Below are 20,387 nucleotides of genomic sequence, written 5' to 3'. Positions count from 1 at the left end.
AAGTTTCCTTCACCCGCCTTGCGAGTTTGCCGATAGTTTTAACTAACTAGATACAAATCAAAAACTGTTATAGAACCAGGTTACTGACTACTGCTACTGAAAATTGTTACTTTTATACGGAAAATCATCAGAAAATCTCTTATACGCTCGTTGAGATTTTCCTAGAAGTTTCTTAGATGAAAAACTCAATAATTACAGTAGGTACTTAGATACACCAACCCAAAACCCAATGATCTGAAACTGACGAGGAAGTCCTGACAATTAAGATACAGATATAGGCTGCCCACTCCAACAACTTCTTAAAATAAGCTCTCATAGCAAATCATCATAAACAACCCATATTCGGTTTACTATTGAGCACGAGTCTAATCTCAGAATAACAGGGGTTAAGCTGTCCACGCTGGCCCAATGCAGATTGGCAGACTTCACAGAGCAGAAGCTGGCAGAGAGAATTGAGGAAATTCTCAGTTGTGCAGGTTTCCACACGACGTTTTTCCTTCACCATTTGAAGCACATGCACAAACTGAAAAGGTGCATGTTTCGGAACGGATTCGAATCTACACCCTTCGAAACAAAAGCAGAGGTCGTATCCACTGGGCTCTCACGAGTGCATGTAACAAACCAAATCAAGTAACAGTCTAGAATATCGAACAAGGTTCGGAGTACCAAGATTTAGAAGGTTCAGAGATGAATTTAGATCCTCATAGGTACTTAAAATCGACTAACAGTAAAGTACGTATGCGTTGAAGTTATCGAACAAGATTCGGGATGTTCAAAATAATCGTCAGGTAGTTAATAAGATGTTATTCAAATGAAGGTGACACCGGCGTTGGGTGTTTGTAATGCAAATTATTTAATAGTTGGCCCCCGGGGCTTAGCTGAATATTCAAGATCAAAGTGTACTTACTCCCGGACTCTTAGTACCTACTTCAATCTTGAAAAAAAATTACTCTGTAAAGCCGGGCGCACTTAATATCACCTTCATAACTAAGTTTTGTAAATACAATTAATTATTAAAAAGATGAATTACTTATTGTGTTTTTCTTCCTTTCCAGTAGGCCCAAAATTCAATTTGAATGTCTTAATAACTCTATAAATTTTCGATGGCTAGCAAAAAATGCAAGTTGAGGATATTCATTCTCAAAGTGTAAAGGATTCTAATTGTATCATTTAAGAGTACCTATTTACCTCTTTTATTTTAGTTTTTACCACCATTACGGTACCAGAACTACAGAAATTACAAACATATTTGACAAAATAAGCAATAAGACATTACAAAACAAATATTTTTTCTTAGTCAGTTGTTTAACATTTTAGTTACTTAGATGGCTGAATAAATGCTATTTCACTTTATTCTTGTTTAATGTTAAAATCAAAATCACAAAGCAATTCAATTACGTTTACGTACATGTACGGTAATTCGCATTAAATAATTTTCTCTTTTACATAATCTTTATCGAGTAAAGTAAACGATAAACACAAAAGATTGTACAACTCTTAAGAGTTCCCTTTGAGGCAACTGTTGGAGTATTATTATAATAAAAGTAATTATGTTTTGTAAGCGAAGTTATTACATTCTGAGAAATCCAGTAATCGGCTCTACTTTTGATCTTTGCGGATGAAAGGGCTCATTTTGCGGTAAGGATTTCATTTGCAAAGACAATATTATGTTTTGTTATAAGAAAATTAATATGAGCAATATTAATTAATTATTATTATCTAAGTAATAAATACCTTTTGATTTCAGAAAGCGAAATTAATTAAGGAAGTATTCAATATTAAACAAGTTGGTAACTTTAAAGAAGTAGGTACAGTTAATTCAACACATAACTACCCCAGGTTTCCTCCCAGCATCGTACTTGAATATATCGCTTAGCTATACGTCTAACCACTCAGCTTTTTTCTTTTTCCCCGCTGAAAGGATTGACAGATATTAACAAGCGGGTCAGTTTTATAAATATATCCACTCAATACTTCTTACAATTTGTGCAAAGTCGGGTTAGTTTGTTAAATGTGAAGTAAGAAAGGATAAACCGAAGCATCACTTCGTACATTAGCCCGACTTAACCCTCGTCTACTATTTTCAGAGGGAACAAAAGGAGAGGGCAATAGGGTAGCTACCCGTAACACCCTGCAATAAGCTTTAATGTTTAGTTACATTTTCTTGCAATGTGACTTCAATATTTCCGCAAGGGTTTATCAAAGGACGTATAATTAAACTTTTATTAAAAATGATAAAGCTACTCTGAAATACTTGCTAAGTTTTTTCTTCCGAGTAATTTATTTTTACTAGGATTTACTTTCTTTCGGCGATGGAAATTGTACAAATTGTTAGGGTTGAAATTGACAAATGATAACTTTTGCATCAATTGCAGTCCTAATCTGATTCATTACTGTTCTGTGAAAAAGAATTTTTATAGATGTGTTAGTGCAGTATGATTAAGTTAAAATTGAAGCCAAAACAGAGAGGCATATTCGCTCAGCGAAAAATCTCTTTAAATAAAGAAAAAAAGTTATTCTCAGTACCTACAGCTGTAGACAATAGTACACCCCCGCGCCTATAAGAGAAGCCTTCATCATCATCATCATATCGGCCGATGGACGTCCACTGCAGGACATAGGCCTTTTATAGAGGCTTCTAAACATCACGATACTGAGCCGCCTGCATCCAATGATTCCCTGCGCCTCGTTTGATGTCGTCAGTCCACCTGGTAGGGTCGACCAACACTGTGCGCTTTCTAATGCGGGGTCGCCATTCCAACACCTTGGGACTTCAACGTCCATCGGCTCTTCGAACTATGTGCCCCGCCCATTGCCACTTCAGCTTCGCGACTCGTTGAGCTATGTCGGAGCCTTAGTTAGGCTTAATCAAGTCAGTCCTGGTCATTTGACGTTTATCATTACAGAATAAAATTTTATCAGCCAACCCATGTTAGACCATCAGCATTATCAACATATTTTAACAGCCCAATACAGAGTCAAGCCTCCCTTCTTAAAACAGAGGGCATAATGTAGCTCAGACCCACCACACAGCACCATTGCAGCGGGCTGTTATACATACCTACATGGGTATATAATACATTATTATAGGAAAGTCTACCCCGGTGTACGCCTGCACCTCACCTGTAGGAGTCTGCACCATTAAACTAATTACCCGCCCAGTGCCCGCTCGCCGCTCGAGCTGCGATGTGATAAATTGTTTCCTAACGATAATTACGATCACAGCATCCCTTAAATACCAACTACTTTATATTTGCGACGACCATTTGGACGTATGTTTTTTCAATATCAAAACAAACCTTACATATTATACTCGTAATATGGTAAATCTAATCTACTCGTAAATATATATAAGCAAAAGGTAAAATTTATATCATCACGAAATCATGGAAAATGTTTTACGTAGAAAGATGAAATTCGGCAGGGAGGTAGTTTATAGTCATAGTAGACGTCCGCTAAGAACGTAAATTGCGGCAGGGTCGGATCAAGACGAAGTCGCAGGCGTCCGCTTGTATTAGATAAGGTTTTCTGAAGTCGTTTGTCGAATGTCGTACCCTGGCAAAATATGAAAATATTATTTCCTTAGGAATAACCTTACCCTACATAATGACAATAATTATTGACAATATTTTTGTTTGTGTGTGCGTGCGTCAACTCGGGAAAAGTTCAGATTTTCGGCCCACATTGGTTTTCAACGGATATTTATCGGATGATCTATCACCAAATCAGATTGAGCCAATTTAAGTATAAAACATCGACCAGAGACAGAAATCGAACTGTGGACTAACATTGTTAAACAAAGCAACGCACAGATACAAAGGTCGGCGAAAAATGTAGCGTGCTATCACAAAAATACATAGAGGATAATTGGCTCAAACTAAATTGGACAAACAATTACCTCTACATTTTAGATTAGATTCCAATGTCGCTCCAGTCTATTAATATAAACGGCATGCTATTATTAAAATATTAACTACATAGCAAGCAGGCTATTCAATTTCAGGGGGATCTTACTTTAAAGATCCGATTATGTAAACTGCAACGGTATTCTGTATGGGGGTTACCTGATGCTGTTTTGCATGTATTTGCGTAAGTGAATCGGGGATCCAATTTGCATTATACCAGCTTATCGTCCACGGTAAACATTGCCTTTATTGAATTCACTTTAAACTTGAAAAAAAATCAATTTTTTAACGTGGTGAGAAATTTTTATAAGAACATCTAAGCTCACAATGTAATAAATCTGGATTGGATATTGCATGATAGTAGTAGGACGGAGTCCATAATGGACTATAGAAAAGTATATAGGAGAGGATATGAGTGCTTGGTTGTTAGAAAGAAATCAATGATTCATCAAGAAGAATTGAAGCGGGTTTCTATACTTTTCCATGATAATTAGTCTAAACTATTTTGTGCTTGCCAGTGATAAGCCCATGTGATTTCGCATCAGGAACTCATTACGAAAATGTATTAAAGAAGGATTATTCATATTAGTACAAATACAGGATGCTCGAAGTATTTCCCATTACTCTAGGGTTATATTTTTTAAGGAAAATTAATTAAAAATGTCTTAGGAACATGTGTTCTAAAATGAATATTCTCGGAGTAAAATTTTCTTTCTGATCTGAAATTGTGTCCCTTATATTGCATCCATATATTATGACCTAGCCAAACTTATTCATTGATAATTATCATGAAGTAACTTACTATTGAAGTGCGGAGTGCCAGTTGCAATATCTCGCCGATATCGACAGTCTTATCACTCCGATTATTTATTTTAAAATGCAAGGATAAATACAGGCCTGTGTTACATGGATAGTCAGATTACTTTGTATGAAAACATAAAAAGTTTTTTTTAGTTAAAAAAAAATAGTCATGCAGTTTAGCTTCTATAAGAGTAATTATCAACACCTTGAAGTTATGGGTAGTAATAATCCGCAACAGCCTGTATAGGTGCGTAGTTGCTTTCCCTAGTTGGAACCCCATGCACGCCACTGGTAACACCAGCCTACACACCATAACACCGTAAAGCGTTCGGTCAGCACATCAAATTGCATCCAGTCATCACGTCTCTGTCCGCTCCAGTTATAATCGGCTTAGATCACTCAGTTTCTGCATAATAATCCTATTACGAGTCAAGGGGCCACCTTTGCGTTCACAAAGGCGCTTTCCTTTAGGGTGCCCACGTCGGCACCAAGTTTCTGCTTTGATAAATAATGTAATTAGATAAGTTACCCGCTGTAAACAGTGAATCTTACACGTATAGTACAGTTCTTGCCCTATTTGTTAATAACAGTGAGTAACTTACATTATCTTCCACTAGCTTCAAATTATTTTATTTTTTTTTTCAAAATAAGCTTTTGCATACTTAAAAAGAAAATTTGCAATGCAAAGATATTATTGTGGTACACATACTACATCAAAAGAAAAATAACAAATCCCAAATGAACAGAAAATGATTCAAAAGCTTCCAAAATTTAACCCATACATCATCGTCATAACAACCATTATTCGGATCACTGTTGAGCACGAGTCTCCTCATAATGAGAGGGGTTAGGCCAATAGTACACCATGCTTACCCAATGCGGATTATCAGACTTCACACATGTAGAGAATTAAGAAAATTCTCAGATATGCAGGTTTCCTCACTATATATATCCTTCAACGTGATATTAAATTTTTTAACCGACTTCCAAAAAGGAGGAGGTTCTACGTTCGGCTGTATGTATGTTTTTTTTTTTTTTTTTTAATCTTTTTACAAAAATTCCGACTTCAAAATCACAAAAATAAATTAAAAAGCGAAAAATAACATCATGTGCTACCTTCTGATCACAGAGGTCCTAGGGCTATCACGGCTTCCATACATACTTACATACATAGGTATATACTTATATACTTACTAACAAGACAAATTAAGTAAATAAAAGCTTTTAACAATAAAAACCAATTTAGAAGTCGTCGAAGATAGCTAATGGACACCTGCTACTTCATCCGCGTAGATTTATGATTATCCAGATGATTTAAAAAGTCCGCAGAAAGTTTTAGATTTCTAGGATAAAAACCATTCAATATTCTTTTGGTTTAATGAAGAACACTGTTTTTTACTTGGTTTAGAAAAGGTCCGTTAATCCTTACGGATAAAAACCTTTATTTTGTTTAGCAACACACGAGTGTTCACAATTTACCCTCATTTAGAGACTTACATTGCCATTAAAATATAAACCAACTTATCTTCGCAACTCTATCTACATAAAGAGTCGTATGTAGAGATCTTATTCCGTCGACACAGGGACTAAAATTGAGTGGATACACACATTGGATAAGTCAAGTAATAGAATTGTATTCACCTTTGTATTCTCTTTTCGTAGTATCGCAGGAATCAGCGGGTAATCTGCACTTAACCTAATTCTTAGCTCCGCTAAGTGCATGTGAATGGTTTCTGATACCTAAATGAGATCTCCTTAATGGTCTCGTACATTCTTACTACGGATTAACTAAGTGTCTAACAAGCGATGACCTCTATGGCGCAGTTGTGTAGTGTTCCTTTTTAACAAGAGGTCTTGGGGTTCATTATCGAGAGTCTATTTTGAATGGTCTCAGACATCTACTCTCCATATAAATACATATAAACTTAAATATACAAATAATATGCTTATTTCAGCTATCATCTATATACATATAAACCTAAATATATAAATAATATGCTTTGTTTTGGTCTTAAAGGCATATGTCATTATTAGAGGCACATGAAGCTTCCTCGCCACAAGTTGATGATATAGGGTGGTAATTTTTAAAATTTTTAGGACGTGTTCCTTGGGTACTGCATAGTGTTGCTGTTTATAGGCAAAGGTTCTTTATTTACCATAAAATGGAATATCTGCTGATTCACTATTACTATAAGAAACCAAGGGTGGGTATTGTTTGACCCTGTAATGACCGAAACATCAACTTCAGACATAAAGTTCCAAACTATCAAATAATAAATTTTCTCCGTTTTCCTCAAAACTGTTTAAAACATCCAGACTCAATAACACGATAACTACTAACTACTTCAATAGAGTAAACTAAACCTAAGATAGACAGAGACTGACAGAGAACACCGCTAATAGAAGGTACCACAGGCCAGACAGTGTCTATTCCGTCGAGGCCCATTTACATCGCACGCATATAAATTCAGGATGGCTCTATAAGTAGTATTTATAAGGCCGTAACGTTGGCAAAGGTTAACCCTTAACGGTCGGGCGACCCTCGTACTTAACAGTTAAGATAACATTATTTTACTTTAATGAACCGCAATGGTTACGTACTACTTTTTATATGTGGCTCCACACGCTATTTAATCAATTTGTTCAACCTTATCAGTCTATTTTACGAGCATATTGCAGGCAGGTCTTCCTTCTTTTAGGAGACTAGCTGACGCCTCGTGGTTTCACCCGCATGGTTCCCGTTAACGTAGGAATACTTACGGGAATAATATATAGCCTATATATAGCCTTCCTCAATAAATGGGCTATCTAATACTGAAAGAATTTTTCAAATCGGACCAGTAGTTCCTGGGATTAGCGCGTTCAACCAAACAAAAAAACAAACTCTTCAGCTTTATAATATTAGTATAGATATGGAGCTTAGACCCACCGCGCTACTCTAAAGGGGGTTGACCAGCTAGTAGGGTGATAATTTGACTCTTATAACATTCACATCATCATTAGCAACCCATTTTCAGCTCACTGTTGAGCATGACTCTCCTCTCAGATTAAAAGGGATTAGGCCAATAGTCCATCACGCTGGCCCAATGCGGATTGGCAGGCTTCACGCACGTAGGGAATTAAGAAAATTCTCTGATATGCAGGTTTCTTCACGATATTTTTCCTTTACCGTTTGAGATACGTGATATTCAATTTGTGATATTTATTTAATACAAAAAATGCACACAATTGAAAAGTTGGAGGTGCATGCCCCGGACCGGATTCTAACCTACACCCTCCGAATCGAATGGCATTGTAGAGATAGTCCAGTGGATAAGAGAGCCGTCCCTTTTTTCAAGGCTGTGCCACATGACAGCGTGATACAAATCTAATCTCATCAACGACATTCCAGTATCTTACAAAATTTTGCCTCAAATACCTTTCCAAAAATATCGACCAGCTCTCAAACTACAAACTTAGCGAAGTGAATGACATAATATTATGCTTAACCTGCGAGTCCGAAGCAAAAGTTGTAATTCGTCGTAAGTCAGCAGTTACCTGACTGTTGATTTACGACGAACACCGGTATCCTCGGTCCACTCGAGGCAGATTGCGGCAACAAATCCAATCTCATCAACGAGCGCCGTCCGCGGGGCAAGATTGATGTTGCCAAAATATTTGCACTGGGATATTAGCTTTCACTGGGCACGTCTTCAGTAAAAGGGGGATTGATGTTACCTTACAAACATGACATTAGAGAAACGTGTTTTATATAAATTCTGAGGATATATAGATAGATTCTGAGGATTTAAAGCATACAACATGAAAATTGTCAACATGTATTCAAGATTATTAAAGTTACAAAGTTTATCGAGGCTAACGACCTACAAAACATTTTTGAAACGAAATAAATATAATCAATTAATCACAAACAGGTATTCCGCCTTTTAAGGACCTTCAAGTAAACAAAAGCAATGTCCATTTTAATAACACCCTAGCAAATAAAGTGGGTGAAACGAGCGCAGGTGGCGCAGAACTCAAATAATTAATGGCCGACCGGCGGCAAACGGAAATAGCTAAATCAAGGCTTAAGCGCCCCGCTTAATGGATTCAAAATTTGTTATAGATTATAATGATCCTATATATAATTAACTTACAGTGTGAAAATATAGAAACTATCCCGTTTTACTAGGGGAACTATAATATACGCAATGAACCGACCATCATCTTACTTAAGTTAAGCGACTTTTAGGCAAAACTGAGTTATTTACTTTTTTAATTTAACCAGAATCAAGAAAATGTAACGCCTGGAGGACGTTACTATTTTGCCCAAATTGTGTTAATTAAGATACACAGATCGGAAAGCGTGCGTGTGATAGACGCAAAATAGGAGTAGAAGGAGGAGAAGTAGGAGAGCTCTTTAGAAGAGTAATCCTCAGTTCATTAAATTTTACACAAATATTTTTTTTCATTTTCGGAATAACTTTTAATAATATTTATGGATAAAGTAAAAGTCACGATATCAAAATAGTCACAAAACAGAAAACGCTTAAAGCTATCGCTTTTACGGAATAGGTACTCGTAATTCTATCGGCGTACGTCAAATAATATCCAGGATACTCAAGCAACGAGTGTCCTCATGTTTTCCCGGTCTTGATTTGTAAAAGTACTCTTGTACTTTTGCGAGATAAAATATTTCACTAAAACCAAAAAGGTCTCAGTACAAACATCAAACAAACTTTACACATTACAACATAAATAAATCATTCCATTTTGATCAAAAGGAAATCAGGAATAACAAAATCAGAATGGAAAGCGTCCCACAAAAAGGTACCAATAAATATGAAAAGGGGAGAGAGAACCCTTCTACTCTATTACGCGCACATTTCATAAAAATGGAGATGATGTATTCTACGGTGGGCTCTATAAACAACGTGTCGGGAATGTTGGAACAGGGATGGGTAAATTGATCACAGATTTATCGCAAACAAAGTTTTGAACTGTCGATGCATAGAGTGGGGAACTTTATATTGACTGAACTATCGTTTACAAATAAAAATTGAGATCCAACTAAAAATGATTTTTTACAGCTAATTATTTGAGAATTTACTATATTTAAATAGCTATGTTAGGTTAGTCTGCGTGCCGTAAATGTTGGTGAAAGAGGAATACCAGCAAAATATCTCTATTCAGCCGACTTAAAGACCTTGGCCTCAATGAAACTGCAGCAAGTTTGTATATTAGAACGGATATCCAGATTTTATCTAGTAAGATCTTACCAAATGGACTGGCTGGGCAGGGAGAACAACACGAAGAATGTGAGTGTAAGCATCATAGATTTCAGAGTAGTTAGCATGTTATAATTTAATCCTTAGCCCTACACCCGTGGTCACAAGTCCCGGGCTCTTCTCGGAGTTCTTTTCTCTGCCACACGATGTACCTGGTATCCGTACAGTGAATCCTTGAAATGCTAAGATACTCGTCTCTTTACCAGTCTAAAAAGCGTCACCACCAAGCCACCGCGTCTTGAAATTTTGGATGTGATGATATTATGTACTAATTACACTTAATAAGTGTTGCCACAAACCAGCAAAATTCACGTAGTCAAAAGTTTGGATAATTCGCAATTTTTTTAACCACGGCACGTCAACTAGAATTGTGTCGTGTTTGCTGTTACTCGATTTTACTTCAAGCAACTATTTCCGAAAGAACACATTCAAAGTTTTTATAGCAAGCGACACATTATGCGACCAATAGCTCTTCGCTGAACTCTAAAATTGTCTCGTATTTAGCGAATATAAAAGTCTTAAAAAGCTTTTAAAACTTAAAGTTCACTACTAAAGTGTATATTTTTTAATATCGTCTGACTATCTTCAGGACTCGACAATGTTCTATTGGAGGTACTTACATATTTGCACTTTATAATTGTTAATATTACGAGTATAATAACACAATGTATAATTTTACGACGCTGAGCAAGACGCTGAGTTATACCGAATTTCGACACATTTGTTTTTCATAGGAATTTCGACGCATTTGTTTTTCATCAGGATAGCGAACAATTATATAAAAAAATACAATTATATCAACGAGGAATTTTGGGCAGATGCCGTTATCGTGACATTATCCCATATTAGTAATTATAACCCGCAGTAAACAATAAAGGTCGTACGTAGCTCATTAGGCCCACGGCGAGGCGGTGCGGGACCCAACGCGTGCACTGCGAGTGGACCTCTCGATGATAGGTCGCTGTTGAAATGCTTGCCTCGCGAGTTGGTAACACGCGGTTCACTGGTGGACAACGCAGCGTCTACCCGTGGTCCACTTGTCGACGACAAGTGGACGCCTAGTGACTAGGTTATGCAGGTCGGGTGCATTGAGTCCTTCGGAGAGTAGATTTAAGGTCCTATTACAAATAACCTTATTGTTAAAAACTTGGAATGCGCTTCACCTAAGTTCCGCTTGTACTAGGGAGCGTATAATGTGAAATAGTATGCCAAGGGAGGCACGCCGCCGCTTGGAAAATGTCCAAGTTTATAGGAAAAAATCGCCGGATGTTTTGGCGTATCTGTTGCATACGGCTGACCGGTCAGACGATTGAATTTGTTACGTAATTTCAAATACGTGCAATGAAATGTAACTGCTGAAAATTTAGATTTTAACCCAGACTAGATAGTATGCTGCATAATTTTCCTGTATTTGGAAAGTCCTCTCAATATATTTTCTACAAGTTAGCCCTTGACTACAATCTCACCTGATGGTAAGTCATGATGCAATCTAAGATGGAAGCGGGCTAACTTGTTACTTGGGAGGAGGATGAAAATTCCACACTCCTTTCGGTTTCTACACAACATCGTACCGGAGCGCTAAATCGCTTGGCGGTACGTCTTTGTCGGTAAGGTGGCAACTAGCCACGGCGGAAACCTCCCACTAGCCAGCCCTGGACCTATTGAGAAAGCCTCCAGCTTCCAGGAGCCAGCGTCCAGCCAGGGATCAAACCCAGGACCTCCATCTTGTAAATCCACCGCGCAAACCACTGCGCCACAGAGAACGACAATTGCAAGTTATAGGTTGACGGCCGCGTCGCGCAGTGGGTAGCGACCTTGCTCTCTGCATACATGACCGTGGGTTCGAATCCCACAACCGTAAAATATTTTTGTGATGAGCATGTGTCAGAGTGTGTTTATATGTGATCATGACAATAGATAGACAAACGCATACACGAGTATAGCAAACAGTACAGTACTTTCGGAAGATCAGTGTACAAAAAACAATCGCGGCATGTCGAGAACCTCTCCATTGTAAGGATCCATTAAAAGACAAGACGTTGCCTGACCCCTCAAGGACTGTGTGGCTAGTAATAAACCTAGTATAGCAAAAAATATGATACTTCCCTATAAGCCACGAAAGCATAAGTTACACGGAAGACAGATTAACTTTATTAGGTCCCTTGACGGGCGCCATAAAACGCCTCATTATATTGATGGCGTTTTTGATGATCACACATAAACATTATTGCGCAATTTTATTTCCTTGGTGATAGAATGGAATGATAAAAGGGAGCAGTTTGTAGGGGGAACAGATTTTGACATAGTAAATAATTTATTATCGCCTTGGAGGTTTTTAATACAAGGGGGGAGGTACTAGGGGGGCAGCATAAATTATGGAGTCGTGTACCGACAATACTACATTAAAGAGTACTGGGGATTTCCTAATTAGCCTTTCCTAGGGGATTTTTTTATTTACTGAATAGTAAAGAATTTGTTATTTGCCAAATAGTTCCAATAGTTATATAGTACTACATAGTTCCACATAGTTCGAAGAGTCGATGGACGTTGGGGTCCCAAGGTACTGGAATGGCGACCCCGCACTAGAAGCGCAGTGTTGATCGACCTATCACCATGTGGACAGACGACATCAAGCGAGTCGCAGGAATTCGGCGGCATAGGATCGTAGTGTTTGGAAGTCCCTACAAAAGGCTCATGTTTTGCAGTGGACATCCATTGGCTGATATGATGATATGAATCTTGATACGGTAATAATAAACGTTAATTCTTCATCTACCCGCCAAACCGCTAATAGCAATAGAAGCACTGAACTTTCAGACTTCATAAAATGAGTTAAGTCTAGCTACCGCAGGCTCTCGCTCTATAATCGCAACTGCGCTATCGTGATCGTCGCGTTAAAAACAAAACCGGAACGATGATACTCTAAAACTTAATTAACGTTTTGCATATTATTCTTCCTTAAAATTGAGGAAACAACTTCTGTATAAATTAGCATATTTTGTTAAATTGGATCTGATTAGATTTAGCTACGTAGATTTTCACAAGGATCATTTGGAAGTTAGAGGTGAATAATTTGATATACACTAATTATCTCCGTATTCTTACGAGAGCAGGAATTACGCGGGTAAAACCGCGGGTCGTCTGCTAGTATTTGGTGATGTGTTGGTCGCGATGTGCATGACATCATACAGCCACCAACACACGATCAGTTTTATCGGATGCCCTGATCCAATATGTTCACCTGCCTGCAGCGTTATAGTGAGTGGCTAGCATTACACCACTGACTTCCTGGACGTCGATCTGAGGCTAACCACTGATCCAACGAGGCAGTAAAGTAAAACACAGTAAGTGAAATGGTCCTTGGCAATGCAATTATTTACTGTTTTCAGTTTCATCGCAACAATTGTATAAATAATGCAACAACGGTTGATTCATATTTATTCAAAAGGGACATTAAATGCAGAGCTTTATTACAATTTGCATTAATTTGAATTGTAAAAGTGCGTAAACAACTTACAATTCAGGGGGCAGGTGACGATATTGCAGGCGCCAAGTATAAGAATTAAGTACCGAAAGTACTTTAAATAATGGTCTCTTGGTATAAGTTACAGTATTTTCATAATATATTTTTGTAGCTTTATTAACGAGCAAAAGAGTACGAAGGTCATATTTCGTTTAGTGCCTCAAATCAGAGGCACTCACTGGTGTTTTTTTGTTATTATTATTCTTTACAAGTTAGCACTTGAATACAATCTCACAGAATGGTAAGTGATGATGCAATTTAAGAAGGAAGCGGGCTAACTTGTTAGTAGGATGAAAATTTGGCTTTTACACGACATCGGACGACATTTACCGGAGCGCTAAATCGCTTGGCGGTACGTCTTTGCCGGTCGCCGGTAGTATGATAACTAGTCATGGTCGAAGCCTCCCACCAGCTATACTTACTGTAAAGATGTTTATGTAACTCGTCAGAGTGACCCTCGAATTAGTCTTTATATCTTAACACCACCAAACTATAAACAGAGATATATAAAAAAATAGAATTCAAAACAAACTATAGAGTCGTCGTTACAGAATAGCGCTACTGAACAATATATTGAATACGCGACAAGAGTCAATGAACCTGCAAATAAGGGTTTAAGCACACGTCTCAAAATCGAAAACGACTTCAGAGCGTGCCCCGAGGCGAGACAATGCCGTTACGAAGCTGATTAAGTATTCTTTGTAGAAAATTTCATACAAAGAATACTATAGATAATATATACTCGTTATACTCGTTAAGGCGATTGGATTGTAAGCTAATGCATTTACTATCATCAGACTATTTTAACGGCTCGCTGCAGGGCAAGCCTTCCCTCCTTATAGGAGAGAAGATAAGGAGCAAACAAACTCTTCAGCTTTATAATATTGGTATATAGATTTATTAAAATATAAGACAAAATGGTTGGTTTGCCAACCTTACTCCTCCATCGACAACGCAAAACAATCAGCCCAATGCACCAGTTAGCAGTGAATTAATAAAGAAGCACCGAATCGGGCGGGCAATACAATTCAATGGTTATTGAAATACATTTCACATTCATCGAGGCGGGCCGGAGAGACCGAATAAGGCGGCTTCCTGCACGCTCAATAGAACACAATCGACATTTTGCAGGGCCACTTACGAGCCTGGCTCGCCATTTTTGCTGTAGGAATTCCCGTTTATATATTTCTGAGCTTGCGCTCTATTGTCGGCGATTTTTTTCACCGTTTAAAACATAGGTTCTCAACCTTATGTAGCCCAGAGCCCGCTTAAATTCGTCAGAAGCTCATTCACATTGTACTTCTGACGAATTAAAGTGACTTAAGGCAGATTTATATTTGTCTGACGTCTCGTGTTGTGACGCACCAGAACAGAATCGGTTTCACACATTTTGTATGCGACACATCAGAAGCCACCACGACATGTCACAATACATAAGTGTAAATGTTATCATACAAAATGTATACCGATTCTGTTCTGACGAGTCACGACATGACACGTCAACCGGCTTTATTTTCTTTTTCTCATATTATTAAAATAAATAATTCGAAAGATGAATGTAATGAAAATTTTTAGTTCTAAATAAATGTAAAATATTCTAATTAAGTAAGTGAATTTTCACACACACAATAAAATTATTCAATACTAGCGGACGCCCGCGACTTCGTCCGCGTGAAAGTCGTTGTAAGCTTTCAACTACCCCTATCCTACCCTACCCTAACTTACCTCTACCCTACCCCTACCCTACCCTATCCCAACCCTACCCCTACCCTACCCTACCCTTGCCCTACCCCTACCCTACCCCTACCCTACCCTACCCCTACCCTACCCCTACCCTACTCATTAAGGATGCCCTTCTTTATTTATTCCTCCCACCGCGAGTCGCGTCGAGCGTGAATTAGTATTCACGCGCGATGGCTTTCATGTATAACTTTGGTGTTTCTTTACCAATGTCTATGATTCTTTTTTTATTGAATAGGTAATAATGATAACTTTCTTATTATTATTTTATATTAGGGATGAGTGATGAGTGTTATAAACATAAGAGTAGACAAATATAATTAGAAAGCTTCGAACTGCTAAGCTATCGGGAGTTACACGTGTTATTGTGAGTCAACCATAAAAGATAGACATATATATGCTGTTGTGTTTTTATAGATAATTTTAAGGAGAACATTTCCGTCATACATGATTTCTATGTAGCTTTAACCATTAAGGCTGTACACGCGACGGAATCTTAAAAAATTGAGTAACTTCTCCCGTTTTCTCAACATTTCTCTTCACTGCTCTGCTCCTATTGATGGTAGCGTAATGAAAAGTATACTATAACCTGCCCAGGAGTATGTTGAATAATTGTACCAAGTTTCGTTAAAATCCGTCCAGTAGTTTTTGTTTCTATAAAGAACATACAGACAGACAGACAGACAGACAGACAGACAGACAAAAATTTTACTGATTGCATTTTTGGCATCAGTATCGATCACTAATCACCCCCTGATAGTTATTTTGGAAAAATATTTCATGTACAGAATTGACCTCTCTACAGATTTATTATAAGTATAGATAGGTAAGTAATTACTTTTTTTTAGTTATTTTATCTACCTACTTTCTTTCTGTATCATTTGAATGCCCTTTGCCTTAGTCTGGATCTACTGCTCCCCTTAAAATCTTGGAATGCCCACAAGGGGCTGTTATCGGCCACGTTGAGAAGCTATGTTCGAATCATGAATAACATACCGGACGGACAGTTCTTGTGGGTGTCCATTGACTTGATCGAATACAATCAGTGATTCGAAGAAGTGTCGTACAACTTTTTTAAAAATATCTCTTTTCATTGTTCTATTTTATTATATTTTCTAAAGATCCAGGTATTCGCCAGACTGATTAAAATTTTCTATGGTAACCCTGGATCATGAGGTTCTGTTCGAAACATGGGTCGGGCTAAGACTTACTAAGAATTTCTATCTGCAAATAAATTACTAACGTACAAATCTCAGCCCGAAGTGGTTTGGTTGCTGGAAGTTGGTGGTGGTGTCCTTGCCTCGAGCAAAGTCGTCAGCCCAAGTCATTATTATTAACATCTCATAATGATAGTTTAAGTGAAATATAACCTTAACCGGCAAGGATTCAGCGTAGTAGGTCTAACTCCACATCACCTAGCTCCTACAACGAGGGAGACTTGACCCTATAATGGGCGGTTAAAATAGGCTCATAATGATGATCCATTATAATAATAAACTTACTAATCGATCAAAATTAAGCAGGATAGAAACGGCTTCATATTAAAACATTCCCCCAACCAGCACTTGAAATATCAGCAGAGGTTGTTTGGGAAACTGTAATTTTTAAACTGTTACTCGCAAAATTGCGTTCGCCCCACGTTTGCTGTTCGGAAACTCATCCAACTTGTTAAATGTTGTGTAGTTTTTGAATTCCGCCTATCTTCGTGAAAGTTTTATTGAAAACTAACACTTCTCACAGAGTTGGTAAGCTCGGCTTAAGCTCAAGAGTTGAGGACTATCAAAGATAAAGTGATTTTTTTTAGAGAAAGAAATCTTAAAGGATTTTGAGATTTTTGCTTTTGGGCCACGAAACTGGCGTTTAAAGCAAAAACGCTTCACGCCGCACGCGTCACCGTTACTTGTTAAATCACATTGCGTCTTCTCTGGTATAGTGTTTCAGCATTCGATACTTTACACTAGATCCTGGGCCTGTAACCATGTGGCACGTCCATTTTCTTTTCTACAAACGCTAACGCTTCGAAAATTAAAAACGTGATCAAGATGTCGATCGGATCTGTCATTCCCATACATTTTGTTAGTTTTCGAAGCGTTAGCGTTTGTAGAAAGAAAATCGACGTGCCACTTGACTAAGGCTCCAGGTACGCCGTAGCCAACACTTGTCTTATTGTATGTACGCACGTGTTATTGCGATTTATATTTTATTGATGATTTATTTTATAATTGTTTTCTTCTTTATGTCACTTATTTTTGAGTTACCTGAAACAAAAAATAATACATTTAAACAAGTAATTAAAACAAGTGATTCTTAAAAGTTTTAAAATATTCTGACACTCATAAATTTTGCTAGAACAAAGATTCTTATGCTAATTAGTAATCCTTTCCATCACCATAGTTTCTATCTTTATAGCTTATAGCTAAGAACAATCTTGATCACGTCAGCTTTCAAACAATAAACTGCATCAGAATAATAATTGCACTGTTCGTTTAGAAGTTACGATGCCACAAACAAACATACATACATAACAGGTAGACAAACTTATAACACCCCTCTTTTCCAAGTTTTAGTATAAAAAGAATAGAATATTCGCGTGATTCACACCTTCAATGACTTTAAGTGCCCAAATCTGCTTAAAAAGGAAAGAAAGATCAAAATAAAGACTCTGTTATCAGATTTAATAAATTACTACCTATTAATATTCAAATTAGGAACGTTTTTAAACCCACCCCCTACCCCCGTTTTGACGTGTTGACTAATAACACGGCATCCCCGGGCGGAGCTTTCAATTAGACGTCAGGTTTTAACGCAGCCAAAGATCTCCGGAGAATAAAATAATTTCACGGAGAGAGAGAATGTATTTAATTAATCCCTCCTCAAAGAGGGTTTAGTTGTACATAATGTAATATAATAATTTTGAGAGAGACGTAAAAGGATAAAAGTTATTTAGGTTAGTTTCATTAGCACTGAGGTAGCTCGCTTCGCTGTGGAATTTGAAATTAAGAAATGTAATTTCGATAAAGATATTAAATGTTGGAGTGTTACTTAGTTATTTTTTTTTTTGTGTTTTGTCAAATAAAGGTTATGAAAGAGCTTGATTTTAAATTACACAGTAGCACAAACTGGTAAGGAAGTAAGTACCTATTAGTAGAAATAATTTAAAAAGAAAGAAACCTTGTATTCTTTAATTAGACCAGGGGCAATGAGATATTGTCTGCGCATAATTGGAGGACCGCATTATGTTTAGTTTTGAACTCCGAAAAGCATGCAGATTACGATTCTGCATGTTGCCAGGATTGTTGGTCCATTATTTTGTTATACTTTGGTGTCGAGAGTATGACTGAACAAATGCTTTATTGCTTGTTTTAATTAAGAACTTCCATTTTTAATCGTGACATCATCACAATAATTAGTCAATCTATTTAAAAAAACACAAGAAAGTTAAAAACATGCATTTTGTATCACTCCTAAACTACTGAATCAATTCAACTGAAACTTGGCACGATTTCAGTTCATATTACGAAGAAAGTCATAAGATACTTCATGTCGCGAAAATAAAAAAATCAGAGTTCAAAACTATAACAAGCGTGCGGTTCCCGAATTATGTACACACAATACCTTATAGCGCCTGGTCTATTGTTTGTATACTGTGGCCTAGTGTAATGGTGAAACAAACGCAACAGTCCGAAAAGACAGAATTTAATCAATTGTCTCTCGTCATTAAAATTCATCAAAATCAGTTGAAACGAAAATCAGATAGCAGACAGACTCCTCTTCGCATTGATTTAGTAGGTACTATTAGTATATTCGGTGGATACATTTACTCGGAAAAACAAAAATACTTTTAAAATAATGATGTACTTTAAGCAAGTTTCTTTAGTGTAGGTAGGTATCAAAGAAAAACAGCAAGAATTCAGAACTAGGTAAAAACTTCCAAGAAATCTTTCCTTTTACTTAAAGAGTACTTCACATCTAAAAAACATTTTCATAAATATTAAAAACGTATTTAAGTAGTCCAAAGTTTTAGGAATATTTTCTTACTCGCGCCACTTGGATTTTATAGCTATAGTTTCACGCTAATTATTATTTTCAGTACTACTTGGGAAATTACTGAAAAAATCCAAAAGAAATCAGTAGTCTCTTGTACTTAGTATTTTTATACTGTACTTTTTCAAGTCTGTACTGTGAGTCTGTACTGTGAGTCGTAGCCGTCTCTAATGAACGACTTTGAAAGCTGTAGTTTCACATATACGACCATGTTACTGTAGAAAATCTACTGTAATATAATAAAGAGAAATTATTTGTATTTTTGTATGCAACGAATAAACGCTAAACTACTGGACCGATTTGACAAATTCTTTCACAAATACTAAGCTACATTATCATAGAGTAACATAGACATAAAAAAGAAACTTCTGAAAAAAATAATTTGAAATTTCTTTTAAAGATTTCTGACGGCCTCCGTGGCGCAGTGGTATGCGCGGTGGATTTACAAGACGGAGGGCCTGGGTTCGATCCCCGGCTGGGCAGATTGAGATTTTCTTAATTTGTCCAGGTCTGGCTGGTGGGAGGCTTCGGCCGTGGCTAGTTACCACCTTACCGGCAAAGACGTACCGCCAAGCGATTTAGCGTTCCGGTACGATGCCGTGTAGAAACCGAAAGGGGTGTGGATTTTCATCCTCCTCCAAACAAGTTAGCCCGCTTCCATCTTAGACTGCATCATCACTTACCATCAGGTGAGATTGTAGCCAAGGGCTAACTTGTAAAGAATAAAAAAAAAAAAAGAAACTTAGAAATCCATAAATAAACTTTTTAATTTCTACGACAGAAAATAAAGTCAGGCTTAAGAAACATTTTTATAAATATCTGAAACGTATAGTTGTAACTTTTTCGTTAGTACCTATTCGAACACTTACTTCCTTTCTCGAAGCACTTGGTTTTTATGGCAACAGTTCCGCGCCGATTACTCCAAGAGCCAAAGGTAGAGCAATGCTGCACCGAAATGGCAACGGCTCACCTTTGCTACAACAATTTGCCGCTTTTGAAAGGCAACTCCTAAGGCCCGTGTACACTGGCGTTTTTCTACCGTAGAACTTTAAACTTTACCGAACCGAAACACAAGATACTCGTAATTCTTTGCAGTGCTGTGTTTCT

At 37.3% G+C, this 20,387-nt stretch overlaps 1 protein-coding gene across 1 annotated transcript in view; it reads right to left on the bottom strand.

The window, feature by feature from the left end:
- The window catches only part of LOC112050066 (centaurin-gamma-1A), a 300,795-nt gene that overhangs the window by 267,033 nt on the left and 13,375 nt on the right, over positions 1-20,387 (bottom strand). The window lies entirely within an intron of this gene.

This window comes from Bicyclus anynana, chromosome 12, assembly GCF_947172395.1.
Source record: "Bicyclus anynana chromosome 12, ilBicAnyn1.1, whole genome shotgun sequence".
In the NCBI taxonomy this organism is placed as follows: Eukaryota; Metazoa; Arthropoda; class Insecta; order Lepidoptera; family Nymphalidae; genus Bicyclus; species Bicyclus anynana.
This window is presented reverse-complemented; position numbering and strand designations above follow the sequence as displayed.